The sequence below is a fragment of the Euprymna scolopes genome, chromosome 11 (assembly GCF_053919585.1).
Source record: "Euprymna scolopes isolate OS-2025 chromosome 11, ASM5391958v1, whole genome shotgun sequence".
Classification (NCBI taxonomy): Eukaryota; Metazoa; Mollusca; class Cephalopoda; order Sepiida; family Sepiolidae; genus Euprymna; species Euprymna scolopes.
Genome location: NC_136492.1, coordinates 1520732 through 1536867, shown reverse-complemented (window position 1 = coordinate 1536867; position 16136 = coordinate 1520732). Strand labels below are relative to the sequence as shown.

The 16136-nt window shown below is 33.9% G+C and overlaps 2 protein-coding genes across 3 annotated transcripts in view; both read left to right on the top strand.

Annotated features, from left to right (window-relative positions):
* LOC145288257 (uncharacterized) overlaps nt 1-16136 on the top strand; it is a 298307-nt gene that overhangs the window by 115906 nt on the left and 166265 nt on the right. The window lies entirely within an intron of this gene.
* Nucleotides 1-16136, top strand: part of LOC145287719 (uncharacterized) — a 158471-nt gene that overhangs the window by 29504 nt on the left and 112831 nt on the right. The gene's annotated exons all lie outside the window — the stretch shown is intronic.

Sequence of the window (16136 nt, the reverse complement as noted above, 5' to 3'; positions counted from 1 at the left end):
TTATATAAATATTTTAACGTTGTTTACGTATAACACATACATAATATTAGAATACCGCAAAGGAAAAGAGGTTAATATACAGGGTGGTCAAAAAGTCAGGTAACATTTTAAAGAAAAACGATATTAGCAATACACGTATATTTAAGTACCATACATTGAAATATAAAATGAAACAAACATGAAATATGTTTATTTTGTTAATTGTCGTCAATTTCTCTCTATCAATCGCTGGAAGCGATTAACCACTGATTGTGTAACACGTGTAATCATGTCAGCTGATATCCGCGCAATCTCCTCTTCAATAAATAACTTTAAAGACGCTATTGTATCAGGCTTCTTGCCATAAACGCTATCCTTTACATAGCCCCAAAGCCAGAAATCAGGAGGGGTAGTTTATATATTACACTAAAATATTTAAACAAATAATATTAAACGAATAGAGATTATAATGGATCATATTGTTTTTTCTACCTTTAACATGTTACCTGACTTTTTGACCACCCTGTATATTATATTATTTAAATGAATGGAAGTGGTTTACGTATGTTATATAAATAATATTAAATTACTTCAATAAAATCAGATTAATGTACACTATGTTATGATTTAAATAAAAAAGCAACACCTTGTTTTCAGAAAATGAAATCTGGAATGCTATAGATCATTCCATTTACGACCACACGAAATCAAGACTTTGTCTCGTATTTTAGAATATGAGAAATTATATAACATTGATTGAAGCGATTGGGCGGACTCGAAAAGGTCCGTTTATGACTTTCAAATATCCGGATCCATTTGAACTGAACAAATTCGTGGATTACATTTTTACCGCGGAAAATGTGTGACGTAACATTTTCTGAAACCGCAAAACTTTTAACAGAAGTGTTCAACCCGGATTGATCGTTATTTCATAAACGCTGTGAATGCCTGAATTTTATCAGGAAAAATGATGAGGACTATTTAACATTAGCATTAAAAGTCAACAAACATTGCGACGATTTGAAACTCGTAGAAGTAATTGCTGAAGATTTCAAATGCATAATATAATGATTGGTATCGAAAAAGACTCCGAAATAATACGCAGGGTGTTAACTAAACTGGAAAGCAAGCCAAAACTAACACTGCATTGTTTTTTAGAAAAAGCCAACGAGTAATTAGTGTTAAAAAGGATTAAAAAAAAACCTTGAAGAATACGGTTTTGCGTACGTAAGAAATATGCAAAAAAATTTAAACTCTGTTGTCAAGAAAAAATTAAAAACATAGTGCATTATTCCTTCGGGAGACAAAAAAAATAAAAGATAATTAGTCTTCATTAGTATTCAATGCGGTGCCATGGATAGGGTTAAAGTTTGCCAATACTACACAAACACTTTGATTTGTTACAGATTTAGACATAAATGTTCCCATTGAGAACCAAATTGAATGTCGGATACCACACATTAGAACAAATGAAAAAGACGAGAAAATATACAGAAATACGTATTAGCGAAAATGTTTAATAAAAACATGAAGTTTCAGTTTAGATTCGATTTTTCAATTATAAATTTGCACACATGAAGAAAATGAAATAAATCTTCCATGCTAAAGTCTTGAAAAACAGCCAAAACGACCGGGTCGAAAAGAAATTTTCAAGGGGAATGAATCGCAAAAACTTGAAAAGTTCTTGAATTTTGACTTTTGCCTTGGAGAGGCTTTATTTTTATTATTACCTTGAAAAATCGTTAAAAATATAGAAAATATTTTGCAGTTGTTTTTAAAAAAGCATTGAAAATCATATTTATGTCCAGTAAAATTTGTTGCATAAAATAAAATCGAAATTAATACTATAAAATTATTTTTAAGTATTTATAAAATACAATTAAACTATTTTTGAAATATTGAAAATTAAATCGGATTAAATCACAACCTAGTCCATGTATTCGATGCAATGCCCTGCATACGTTAAAGACTGCAAATACCTCATAAAATCTTTTTTTGACTTCTTACAGAAGTAGACATAACAGTTCCCATTGTAGAGCAAAGAGCAAAATAAAAAGTCAGGTACCACACAATAGAACATACATGAAAAAATGAAATAAATCTTCCACGCTAAAGTCTTGTAAAACAGCCAAAACGACTGGGTCGAAAAGAAATTTTCAAGGGGAATGAATCGCAAAAACTTGAAAAGTTCTTGAATTTTGGCCTTTAGAATATAAGAAAAATTGTATGGTATCGTTTATAGTGATCAGGCAAACTCTTAAAAGTTCCATTTATAACTTCAAAATTTGGGATCCATTGAACTGAACAAATTCGTGGGTTACATTTTACCGCTGAAAACGTGTGACATAACATTTTCTGAAATCGCAAAACAAGAGCATTATTCTTTCCGGAGACAAAAAAAAGAGAATTTGCTAATAATCAAAATAAGTCACGAAGTAGCCCATGTATAATGCTATGACCCTTTTAGGCTTTGATCATAGCGTCGTATCTGTGTTAACTGTGGCAAACGGGCTCAAGAGTCAAAACATTATTATTATTGTTATCATTATTAATTGATTTGAGCGACGGATAGTCGATGGATCAGTTATTATGATTAGAAGAATAAACAATTAAATTGGGGAAGAGATGATTGACGTGTGAATCACAAAAGGAATGTGAAAATAGAAAATAGATGTAAACATTATTTTGGGGTTTGAATAAACAAATAAATAGTTGTGGACATTAGGTTGGTATGAGACACGTAATGGGATGACGTAAGAGAACACGTGATGTAGTTAGTTTTGGAGAGATTCAGAGAGTTGAGAATTGACCACCAAAGTGGACAGACGTCTAGACAGGTGTGGACAGACAGCTAGGAGCGAGCTTTAAGAATAGAAAATGTAGACGAACTGCAGATCCTGTGAAAACCATTTGATACAACTGTAATAAATGTATATTATAAAAATATAAAGAGTTGTTTTATGGTTTCACAAGTAAGAACAGATGTCTCAATTGGATGGTGCTGATCGTTTTATGGTTCGTCACGGAGCAGCATGAAGATAGAAGAACTCTTCAAGAAAAAAGGTATGAAGCATATATTATTCTTCTTATAAATTAACTGTAAAATATTCCCGTGTGATAAGTCTGATACAACACGACTCAGTTTACACGTTAATATCATATCCTCCTGGCTAAACAACATACATACGATTTATATATTTATTATCTGTCTGTTAAAAGAACAATATCTCACATCCACTAGCTAACACATGACACGTTTTAATATAATCTCCTATAATATACATGTATTCGATGCGATACCCTGCATAGGGTTAAAGTTTGCCAATACCGCAAAAAAACTTGTCTGATTTGTTACAGATTTTGACATAAAATGTTCCCATTGTAGAGCAAAGAACAAAATTAAAATTCGAGTACCACACAATAGAACAAATGAAAAAGATGATAAAAATATACGGAAAGTAGAATATTTGCTCGGCGTTGCCCGGTATTAAATGTAACATTAAATTTATTTAAAAAAATGAAATAAAAGAAAACGGAAAGAAACTAAAACATGTGCATGCGAATATTATGTTTTTTTTTTTTTTAAACAGTTCACTTCTTGTAAGTAAAAAAAAAAATACGCGAGCTGAGATCGAAACCAAAACCTAAAAACAGTGAGTCAAGTACGATGATCATAAGACCAGCTTGTCACGACCTGTAAAACATGTTTTCAAACCTTATGAAACACGAAGAGATAAATATCCCTCCCCCTAAATACAAGTTTCTTTTTAAATTTTATATCTTCAGCCGCCTTTTTTTTCCAGATGAAAGCCGATTAAAAAGTTTTTCACATGTCTGAATACCCTATATACAAATTTTCATGTCTTTTAATCAACGATTCGTTGAGTATATAGGTTGAGAAGTGTCATAACAAATACACACACAAATTCTCACTTTTGTAGATATACTAGCAGGCCGCTAAGACAGGTCCATGCAAGTATTATGTCTTTTCTAAACCGTTCACTTCTTGTAAGTAAAAAAATACTTGAGCTGAGATCGAAACTACAAACTGAAGACAATGAGTTTAGTACGATAACCATTAAACCAGTGTGACACGATCTTAAAATGTTTTTTTTCGCACTTCTTATGTCTAATATAAGTAATCTATAATATGAACTATTCACGCATGCGCATTCGTGAAACAATTAGTAAACAGATAAGGATCCGATGACTTTAATGTATCAATATTTCAATTTTGACCTCTTAGCAGCCCTTTTTTCCGGATGAAAACAAATTAAAAAGTTTTCCACGTGTCTGAATACCCTATATATTAAATTTTAAGTCTGTAGATCAAGATTCGTTGAGTATATGGGTTGAGAATGTCCTCACACACACAAACGCATTCTCACTTTTATAGTTATACTAGCATTTCAGCCCGGCGTTGCCCGGGTGTTTGGAGGTGTATGCTGAGCAAAAAAAAAAAAAAAGAGTAAATTTTTTTTTAGTTTGACCCCTATTATGACCCCTTAAATTTATAGTTTCGGGCTCAAATCACTTTATTAAATTAGATCCAGGTTCAAGGAATCTATATCTAAAATTTCAAGTGTCTAGACCCAAAATTGTCGGAGGAGTTTGGTAGAGTTCTTAAAGGTCAAATCGTTGAAATTTGACCCCTTAACAGCCAAATTTCTGGCTGACACCCGTCACATCGATTTTCCCAAATCTCAGTACCCGGTATTTCAAATTTCGAGTCTATAGACTAAAAATTGACAGAGTTATTGCGTAGGGAAATGTACACAGACAGACAGACAGACAGACAGACAGACACGTTCACTTTTATAGATATATAGATAGATATGGGGTGGAACGATAAAAGTGTCTCCTTAAAGAAAACAACACTGCAGCTTTATTTTAAAACATTTATTGAAAAATTCAATTTAGGTAACTTGATTTTGTAGTAGAGCTGACGTCTAATAAATATAACCGCCTTCAGCATCAAATAGAACTTCGATATGGACCCGGAACAGAGAGCATGCCTTTTCAACAAGCGCCGGCGGGAGCTTGGCGAATACTCGGCGAATACTCGGCGAATACTCGGCGAATACTCGACAGTTGGCGGCTTTGGTGTTGTGGGAGGTCATGTTGGTGATGTTATCGATGTATGATTAAACGAAGTAGTCCAGCGAGTTCAGGTCGAGGTAAGAGAGGAGCCAGTGAGAGAAGAGTACTTAGTGGTAGCACTTCTGAATCCAAGCCTGGGTATCTTTGGACTTGGATAACGCCGGGAGACACTGCTATATATTTAGTCACAATATAATAATCAATAGGGAATTGGGTTTATAATAATAAAAACGAATTCTGCAGAAATTAAAAGGATTTTAAGCATACTTTTACGACTGGGCAACGCCGACTGGCCTGCTAGTAATTGTCATATTTTAAGAAATCGGCGACCGCCTTAATATGTGAACGATCATTTTATCCACATGTAATATAGTAGAACCCCGGGATACGATGGTCCTAGGATACGGTGTTTTCAGGTTACAATGTGAAAGTCGATGTTTTTCTGGCCCATGGCTACGGTATTATTTATAATGTTATTTGATTATATACATGTTTATTATATACTGTATTTTGTTACTAATTTTTAATGCCGTATCCCGAGGTTCTACTGTATTCTAAATAATAAAAAAATAAGAGATAACCTTTTGTGCCACGGGAGGTTTTATCTGGAAGAGATAACCTTTAGTTTATGGGAGTTTTTATTTGGAACACAATAGCGAGTTTCGTCAATTTTTCTCTCCTGTAATTTAACAAATATTGATTACTTCATATGACAAACATAACAATGGCGACGAGAACATGGTCGTTCACGTAACAAAAAATAAGAAAACAAGAAAAAACTAAAAATACACACAAAAGAACCCAGCGTGCTGCAAGCATAAATATGGCCGCGCAATCACGAAACCATCATTATATATATATATATATATATATATATATATATATATATATATATATATATATATATATATATATATATATAAAAGCCAAGTACGTCCAAGGATGGAATACTGTTGCCATATCTGGGCAGGAGCTGCTAAAAACAGCCTATCCTGCCTTGACAGAGTACAAAATAGACTTCGTGGCTTAGTGGGGGATGCCCTTTTCTCTTCTCTGCAACCTCTCTCCCTCAGAAGAGACGTTGCGAGCCTGTCCTTGTTTTATCGTTATTTCCATGGCAGATGCTCGCCTGAACTCCAATCTCTGCCCCCCCTCGCCAATCTTTCACGAAAAACACCCGTCTAGCTGAATCCACTGTGAAAAATTTCCCCCACTCTATATCTGTGCCTAAATCAAAACGTGGATTCCATGAACAAAGCTTCTTTCTTAGAACTGCACGCCTGTGGAACTCTGTTCCGTTTGCCTGCTTCCCTCCGGACTACAACTTGGATGTCTTCAAGTCCAATGTTAACAAATTCCTAATGAACCGCCCCCTTAAGTAAACACTTCAGCAAATCTCCTCACTAACGTAATGTACTTGCAATAACCCTTTAATATAATAATAATTTAATAACTGCAATAAGTTTGGAGAGTATGGCGGATGAAGCTATGTTTCGTAGTCAAAGTCGTTCAACTTCTGCAGGGTCGGTTAAACAACGTGCGCTCAGGCATTGTCCTGGAGAAGAATTAGACCTTTTCTATTGACTAATGCTGGGTTTTTGTTATATTCCTAAATACTTAGGAAATAAAGACAAACGTGAGTTACACCGAGTGGTATGTGTAATGGGGTTTATTTATAATACAGAAACGTAAGGCTGCTCGCCTAAGGTAAATAGAAGTACATAGTAACAAGTATGGGGAAGAAAGTCTGATAATCAACACGTAAGACTATCCGTCTTACTGCGACTGCTTGTCTGCCGCTGTCTGCCGCTGTCTGCCAAACAGTCCAATATATATATACAATTTGTAACCGGTGTATAGCCAGTTATGTTCCTTCACCACACCTCCCCCTGAAGCTGAAATCTTCCTGATTTTAGCTTAAATACCTCTTCCTTTTAGGGTCAGGGCTTAATCTCCTGGTAACTTTTCTCTTTCTTGCGCTTTTCCTTCTGGTCAGCGTTACCCGGGGTAAAGGTTTCTGTCCAGCCCGTATGGTCGGTTCAGGCGAAATATTCATTGTTTGCGGTACACACGCTGGTTTTGGTATATCAAAAATATCGCACAATGTTTCCATTGGTGTCTCTTCCACATTTGGAGACAGTCTGGGACGTATTTGATTTCTGTGTCTTTTGCAGACAAAACTTAATCCTTGGATGGTATAGACCATGCTCCCAATCCTTTTTTTTGATAATACCTTCAACCCACTGATTTCGTCCATTTTGAAAATTTTTGAAATATACATTTTCACCTGGGGAGAAGCACTTGGTATTAAGGTTTTCTTTTTTTAAAACTTTCTTTTTCTCTGGTAGCAGCCTATCGAAGACAGATCTTATCTTTCTTGCAAACATTAGCTCAGCCGGGGAAGAATTGACATTATTATTAGGATTTGGTGTCACCCTGTAAATTGCTAAAAATGTTTGAATACATTGTTCGTCTGTGTCCGTAGTAAGATTTTTCTTAAGTGCCCTTTTAAACGTATCTACAAATTTTTCGGCCAACCCATTCGATCGTGGATGGTACACAGGTGTTGTCATATGTAGAATATTTAGTGAGTCACAGAATTCTTTGAATTCATGAGCAGTAAATGCTGTTCCATTATCGCTCACTAAGGTTTTTGGCACTCCAAAACGGCTAAAAATTTCATTAAGCGCACTCACAGTGTTTTTTGCTGTTGGATGTCTAAACTTAAATATTTCTGGCCATTTTGAAAAAGAATCTACAATAATCAAGTAAAAATAACCATTTATAGGTCCCGCATAATCAATATGCAGACGTGACCAGGGTAGGTCCGTCTTTGGCCATGGCGTCGTTTTTACTGGAGGATCTCGAGCTGCTAATTGACATCCTCTGCATGTCTTGACACATTTTTCAACTTCCTTGTCCATACCAGGCCAGTACACATATCCTCTCATAAGGGATTTCATTCTCGAAATGCCCGGATGACCTGTATGAAATTCCTTCAGAATTTTCCTCTGTAACGTTAGTGGAATTACGATCCTCTCACCATACATGAGCACATCTTCACAGATGGAAAAAGGCGTTGTTTGATCTACCTTTTTATTTTTTTTTATCCATCCCAATTGATTTTTCATTTTCTTAATGAAAATGTCATTTACTGCCTCTTTTTTTATTTTTTCGAAAGTTACCGGAAGTTCACGTATCATATTACACATTGAACTTGTACATTCACTTTCGTCTTTAAGCGCAGCAATTACCGTTTCTTCGAAACTTTCGCTTCTTTTAGGGATCAACCGTGATAATGCATCTGCGTGTCCTAACTTTTTTTTTGAGGATACATGTTCCATCTTAAACTGATAGTTTAAGAGGGTTACAGCCCATCGCTGTAATCGATTCGCAGTATGTGTGGGAATGCCTTTCTTTGATCCAAATATGGTAAGTAGGGGTTTATGGTCGGTTTGCAAAATAAAAGATCGTCCATGGAGAAATCGATTGTACTTTGTAATTCCAAATATTATCGACAGCGCCTCTTTTTCAATTTGGCTGTAATTTTTCTCCGCTGCAACCAACGTTCTTGAAGCATGGGCGATAGCTTTTGTCCTACCATCCTCATACTTGTGAAGTAATACAGCGCCAACACCGTAATCACTGGCGTCCGTTGCTAGTATTAGTTCCTTTTCTGGATTGAAATGTGCCAATGCTAAGTCTGACAGTAGACATCTTTTGATATTTTGGAAAGCAGATTCACATTCCTTATTCCAGTTCCATTTAACACCCTTTTTCAGTAACTCGTTAAGAGGAGCTCTTAAATTATGTATGTTAGGGATGTAAATTGCATAGTATTGAACTAATCCCAAAAACGATTTTAATTTTGTCACTGAATCTGGAGCAGGCATCTTTTCAATTGCTTCAGTCCTTTGTGGATCCGGTCTTCGACCCTCTTTGTCGATTATTTGACCTAGATATTTAATTTTTTTCATAAAAAAATCGCATTTTTCTGGGCTCAATTTAAAACCAAATTCCTGTATTCTTTTGAATACTTCTTTTACATGCTTCTTATGATCTTGCAAATTTTCACTTTTAATTAGGATATCGTCAAGGTAGGCCATTGAAAATTCCAACCCTGCCAGCATCGTGTCCATAATTTGCTGGAAAATAGCAGGAGCAACCTTTAATCCAAAAGGAAGCCTCTTTAGCTTAAAAATGCCCTTATGAGTATTTATGCCTAAGTATTTGGAGCATTCATCGCTGATCTTAATTTGCAAGTAAGCATCTGAGAGGTCTATCTTAGAAAAAATTTTTCCTCCGTTAAGCTTAGAGAACAGATCTTCTGCGGACGGAAGGGGATAATTATGGTCCAATAGACAGTCATTTAAACCCGTTGAAAAATCTCCACAGACCCTTATTCTGTTATTTTTTTTCTTTACATACACGGTTGGACTTGCCCAATCTGTGTGGTTAACTTTTTCAATGACTTCCAGTTGTTGAAGTCTATCCAACTCTTTTTCGATTGCGTCCATCGCTGAAAAAGGCACATTCCTTTTAGGTTTGAATACTGGAGTGGCATTTTTCTTTAATTCAAATTTTGCCTCTGTCTTAATACAGAGTCCTAGTCCTTCGGCAAAAACATTGGGAAATTCAGTTTTCAAACCCTTCAGGAAGTCTTCCCTTTGGTTTGCTTTTTCTGCAGTTAAAACGTTACAAAACGAATTTATGGGTTTCTCCCATAAATTAAACAGGACAATCCAATCTACCCCAAACAGGCATGTATTCTTTCCTGGTACGACGTACACTTTGGATTTATGAGTCTGGTTAGCGAATGTCACTTTGCATTTTAATTCTCCCTTGAACTCTAATCTTTTGCCGCACACACTTCTCGCCGTCTTTCTGGTTTTCGTTAATTCAGGTCGACCTATCCTTTTCCATATATCTTCATTTATAATACTAATATCTGCACCGCTATCCAGAAGCAATGTAACCAGATGTCCATTTATCCGAACATCAACATATTTCCGTCTTTCGCAGCTTTTTTCTTTATTCATGCGAAGCGTATTTACATTATCGGTCCCTTGTCTTTTCTTCTGGGCACAGTATGTTCCTTTGTGACCTCTGAGACCACATTCATAACATATTTTGTTCCTAAACCAGCAGGTCTTATTGTTGTGTCTTAAACTACCACAACATTTACACTTTAGCTTTGGGTCTTTGTATCCTTTAAGGATCCTGTGTTCTTGGAACCTGGACTTTCTTGTGGTCCCTTGCCTTTTTACTTGCTGCACCTTAAAAATATTTTTCTCTTCAATGCGAGTGTTGTCTTTCTTTATGTTAATCAGACGTTGACACTCTTCAGTGACTTTTTGCAATGTTATGTTAGGATCCGCCTCCATAATTGTTAGGATCCGTGAACGTATATCTTTGTCCCTTGGTGCTGTGAGACCTTGTACAAAGATTAAACATTTAAATTGGTCTGCGGAAATTTCATTCAATTTAAATGATTCGCATAAACAGTTCACAGTGCAAGCATATTCTAGATAGTCTTCAGCTTCTGCCTTCTGAATGTTCAAACATTTGTATCTAGAGTGAAATAGGCTATCCCTTTTATCAAATATTTTCGACAAGGTACTAATTGTTTCCTCGAACGAAACCTCCTCCGTTTTTTTTGGTAGAATTAGATTTGCATACTTGGTGTTTTCATCAGTACCCAGTTTTTGTAGTAGCAGGGTAACTTTTTCCTCATCGGTCCAGTCTAAACATCTTTTCGTAAAAATTGTTTCGTATCTTCTGTAGTATGCAGGGAAAGTAACACCAGTATCCGGGGAGTAACGAAATTCCGTTAGTGAATTTGAAATACCCTCGGCAGAAAAATTAGTCTTCTTCCCGGTCGACGTTAGAATTAGCTTTTCTAAATTCTTTTGCTGTGTCGACATTTGTCGTTGTAGTATGTTTGTTTGTTCTTGTTGTGCCTCTAAAGTTTTTTGTGTTCTTTCTTGTTGTTGTTGCAGCTGTTGCTGTAGCTGTTGTTGTTGAATTTGTTGTTGTTGTTGTTGTTGCGCTAAAAATTGTTGAGTCATTTTTGTCTGTTCCTGGATGCTAAGGGCTAGAGCCTTAGTTAACTCTGCTAATTGTTCCATGTTAGCTTCTAGTACAAAAATGTCTTTTCGAATTCTACACAATAATTCCAAAGAAAAATCGTAAATTTACGTATATCGTAAATTAGTAGCAATATGCAGACACAACACGTTTCAACAAAGTTCATCCATAGTAATTCAACAGGCTTTGTAAAATAATTCTTTTTTTTTTTTTTTTCAACAACGTAAGTTCATACACAAAATATTTCTTACTTCCCACGACAAATAGTTCCAATTATTTATATAAAGGCAATAACAAACAATTAATTTTCCAAAAAAAAAAAAATATATGGCTGCCGTTCCCACGTGGCATAAAATGGTACAATAGTCGTTGTATTTATATTTTTTCTTTCGAAACTCGTAATCCTTTAGTGTAGTTTCGAATTCAACTTGCGACCATTTTTTTTTTTTTTACTTGTCAAAATAAATATAAATTCCACTTTACCTTGAACATGTTTCTATAATTTCTTGTGAGTTCTTTACGAAGAAAAATCCGTACTTTTCGCTACTTTAGGTAGGAAAAATTTTTAAATTCATTGACGCACGTGGTCAAAAATCCTTGTGTAGTTTGTTTTTTTCGTAAAACAAAAAAATCCTTGCATTGTACACAGTCCTTGGTACGGTAATTTATCTCTGTTAAGAGAAAGAACATCCTTTCGTCGCCATTGTTATATTCCTAAATACTTAGGAAATAAAGACAAACGTGAGTTACACCGAGTGGTATGTGTAATGGGGTTTATTTATAATACAGAAACGTAAGGCTGCTCGCCTAAGGTAAATAGAAGTACATAGTAACAAGTATGGGGAAGAAAAGCTGATAATCAACACGTAAGACTATCCGTCTTACTGCGACTGCTTGTCTGCCGCTGTCTGCCGCTGTCTGCCAAACAGTCCAATATATATATACAGTTTGTAACCGGTGTATAGCCAGTTATGTTCCTTCACCACAGTTTTGTTGTCAAAGTTTCTGATGCATTTTATCCATTTGTTGACAATATTTCCCCACCGTAACAGTTTTGCCTGCATTAAAAAAAAAACTCTAATGGAAAAGACCGGTCGCCCATCACCAAACAGTCAGCATTACCTTCATTTGGTGCAACTTTGGCTTCAGAAAATGTCGTAAAATTTCGTAGGCGTCCAACCACTGAGTCGGTTGTCGTAAACAATCCACTGTTTATTGCAAATCAAAACTCGGTTGAGAAACAGATGTTTTTTGTTTCTTAAAAGAAAGGAAGATGACGCATCATAATGGCGTTTCTTTTGGTTGTCATGCAGCACCAATTTATCAATTTTTTTGTCTTTTCAATCTCTCTCAACTGGATTGAAATCGTCGTATACGTTATGCCTTATCAAGAAGCAAGTTCTCGAACAGTTGTGCGTGAATTGGCTATCACTAAGGCTTTTAATTGATCGTTGTAAACATCCGATGGTGGATCACTACGCTTATTATCTTCAAAACTCTCGTCGCCGCCATGAAATTTCTTAAACCACCATTGTACTGTACGTTCAGTAGTGATTCCTACTCCAAAGGTTTCGTTGGTATCGCGAGCTGTTTCAGTAGGTTTTCAGCCTAGCTTTGATAAAAATTAGGATATTTCGCGAAATTACTTTTCTTCATCTTATATTTAACATTTTGAAAAGAAGACATAATTGTTTTATACCGATTGTATTTTAAACGATTAGCTAGAACGAAAACGATCTTTAAAATGATATATAATATACAGGTATTATAATGAAAACTTATTTGAAAATACATCATTTGAAATCAAAATTAAAATTCCATAATAACTTTCTTCTCACCCTAATATTTAAAACATGTCACCAGCTTAAAAAGACCCTGGCACAGCGGGACAACATGTCTATCTCCCCTGGTCGTTGTTTTTTCTTTCTACTCCACTACACGCCCGTTGTAAACAGCCATTTCTCGTCTTTGACTTTCCACATGCATCTTTTTCAACTGCACTTTTGCTTTCTTTCGTCTGGGCTGTGTTATTTGTTTCCGCACACTTTATAATTTACATATATGAATGTTTTCGGCTCCTGCATACGCGCTATGTTCCAGTGAAAGACACTATTTTTATACAGAAGTTTACAGTTATATTAAACAGACATTTTCTACGAACATTTGACGCACGTCATGATTTAATTTCTAAAACAAAAAAAAATATATTTGAAGCATGTCAAATGGCGTTGAGTAAAACCAGGAACTTTTTATTTTTAATCATTTTTAGTCTGAAAATATGGTTTGTCGCATGAGGTGTTAATAGCGTTATTATTTTGTAAAATATAGTTATCATGCTTGTTCAGGATATATCTACAATCTTTGTTGAACTGTTTGACTCGTTTGTGATTTGACGATATTAATATAAAATATTGAACAAAAATACATTAAAAAACCAAGACAATTTTTTAAATACAAAACTGAGATCACATTTATTAAAATACACAAGTTTTTCTAATTTTTTTGATATCTATGAGGAACACCAAATGTTTCCATCAATAAAATAACAAGAAAAATGAAAGTATGCTTTCTAATGTAAACACAAATTGAAATAACAAGAAGAATGAAGGTATGCTTACTAATGTAAACACAAATATAAATAAAAAAAAATGAAAGTATGCTTTCTAATGTGAACACAAATTTGAATAAAAAAATGAAGGTATTCTTTCTAATGCAAACACAAATGTAAATAACAAGCAGTATGAAGGAATGCTTTCTAATGTAAAACCAAATTTAAATAACAAGAAGAATAAAGGTATGCTTTCTAATGTAAACACACATTAAAATAAAATGAATGAAGGTATGCTTTCTAATGTAAACACAAATGTAAATAAAAAGAAGAATCAATCTTTGCTTTCTAATGTAAACACATATTTACATAAAAAAGAATGAAGGTATGCTTTCTAATGTAAACAAGAATTTTACATAAACAAAAGCATCAATGTATGCTTTCTAATGTAAAAGCAAACACCAATAACAAGAAGAATGACGGTATGTCTTCTAATGTAAAGACAAATGTAAATAACAAGAAGAATGAAGGTATGCTTTCTAATGTAAACCCAAATGTAAATAAAAAGAAGAATGACGGTATGCTTTCTAATGTAAGCACAAATGTAAATAACAAGAAGAATGAAGGTATGCTTTCTAATGTAAAAACAAATAACCATAACAAGAAGAATGAAGATATGCTTTCTTATATAAACCCAAATGTAAATAACAAGAAGAATGAAGGTATGCTTTCTAATGTAAACCCAAATGTAAATAAAAAGAAGAATGACGGTATGTTTTCTAATGTAAACCCAAATGTAAATAACAAGAAGAATGACGGTATGCCTTCAAATGTAAACACAAATAACCATAACAAGAAGAATGAAGATATGCTTTCTTATATAAACCCAAATGTAAATAACAAGAAGAATGACGGTATGCTTTCTAATGTAAACACAAATGTAAATAAAAAAAAGAATGACGGTATGCCTTCTAATGTAAAAACAAATAACAATAACAAGAAGAATGACGGTATGCTTTCTAATGTAAACACAAATGTAAATAAAAAGAAGAATCAATGTATGCCTTCTAATGTAAACACAAATGTAAATAAAAAGAAGAATGACGGTATGCCTTCTAATGTAAAAACAAATAACAATAACAAGAAGAATGAAGGTATGCTTTCTAATGTAAACAGAAATGTAAATAAAAAGAAGAATCAATGTATGCTTTTTAATGTAAACACAAATGTAAATAACAAGAAGAATGACGGTATGCTTTCTAATGTAAAAACAAATACTAATAACAAGAAGAATGACGGTATGCTTTCTAATGTAAACACAAATGTAAACAAAATGAAGAATAAATGTATGCTTTCTAATGTAAACAAAAATGTCATTAACAAGAAGAATGACGGTATGCCTTCTAATGTAAAAACAAATAACAATAACAAGAAGAATGACGGTATGCTTTCTAATGTAAACACAAATGTAAATAAAAAGAAGAATCAATGTATGCTTTCTAATGTAAACACAAATGTAAATAACAAGAAGAATGACGGTATGCCTTCTAATGTAAACACAAATGTAAATAACAAGAAGAATGACGGTATGCCTTCTAATGTAAAAACAAATACTAATAACAAGAAGAATGACGGTATGCTTTCTAATGTAAACCCAAATCTAAATAACAGGAAGAATGACGGTATGCTTTCTAATGAAAACCCAAATGTAAATAAAAAGAAGAATGACGGTATGTCTTCTAATGTAAAAACAAATAACTATAACAAGAAGAATGAAGGTATGCTTTCTAATGTAAAAACAAATAACCATAACAAGAAGAATGAAGGTATGCATTATTATGTAAACACAAATGTAAATAAAAAGAAGAATGAAGGTATGCTTTCTAATGTAAACACAAATGTAAATAAAAAGAAGAATGACGGTATGCCTTCTAATGTAAAAACAAATAACAATAACAAGAAGAATGACGGTATGCTTTCTAATGTAAACACAAATGTAAATAAAATGAAGAATCAATGTATGTTTTCTAATGTAAACACAAATGTAAATAACAAGAAGAATGACGGTATGCCTTCTAATGTAAAAACAAATAACAATAACAAGAAGAATGACGGTATGCTTTCTAATGTAAACACAAATGTAAATAAAATGAAGAATAAATGTATGCTTTCTGATGTAAACAAAAATGTAAATAACAAGAAGAATGACGGTATGCCTTCTGATGTAAAAACAATTAACAATAACAAGAAGAATGACGGTATGCTTTCTAATGTAAACACAAATGTAAATAAAAAGAAGAATCAATGTATGCCTTCTAATGTAAACACAAATGTAAATAACAAGAAGAATTAAGGTATGCTTTCTAATGTAAACACAAATGTAAACAAAAAGAAGAATCAATGTATGCTTTCTAATGTAAAC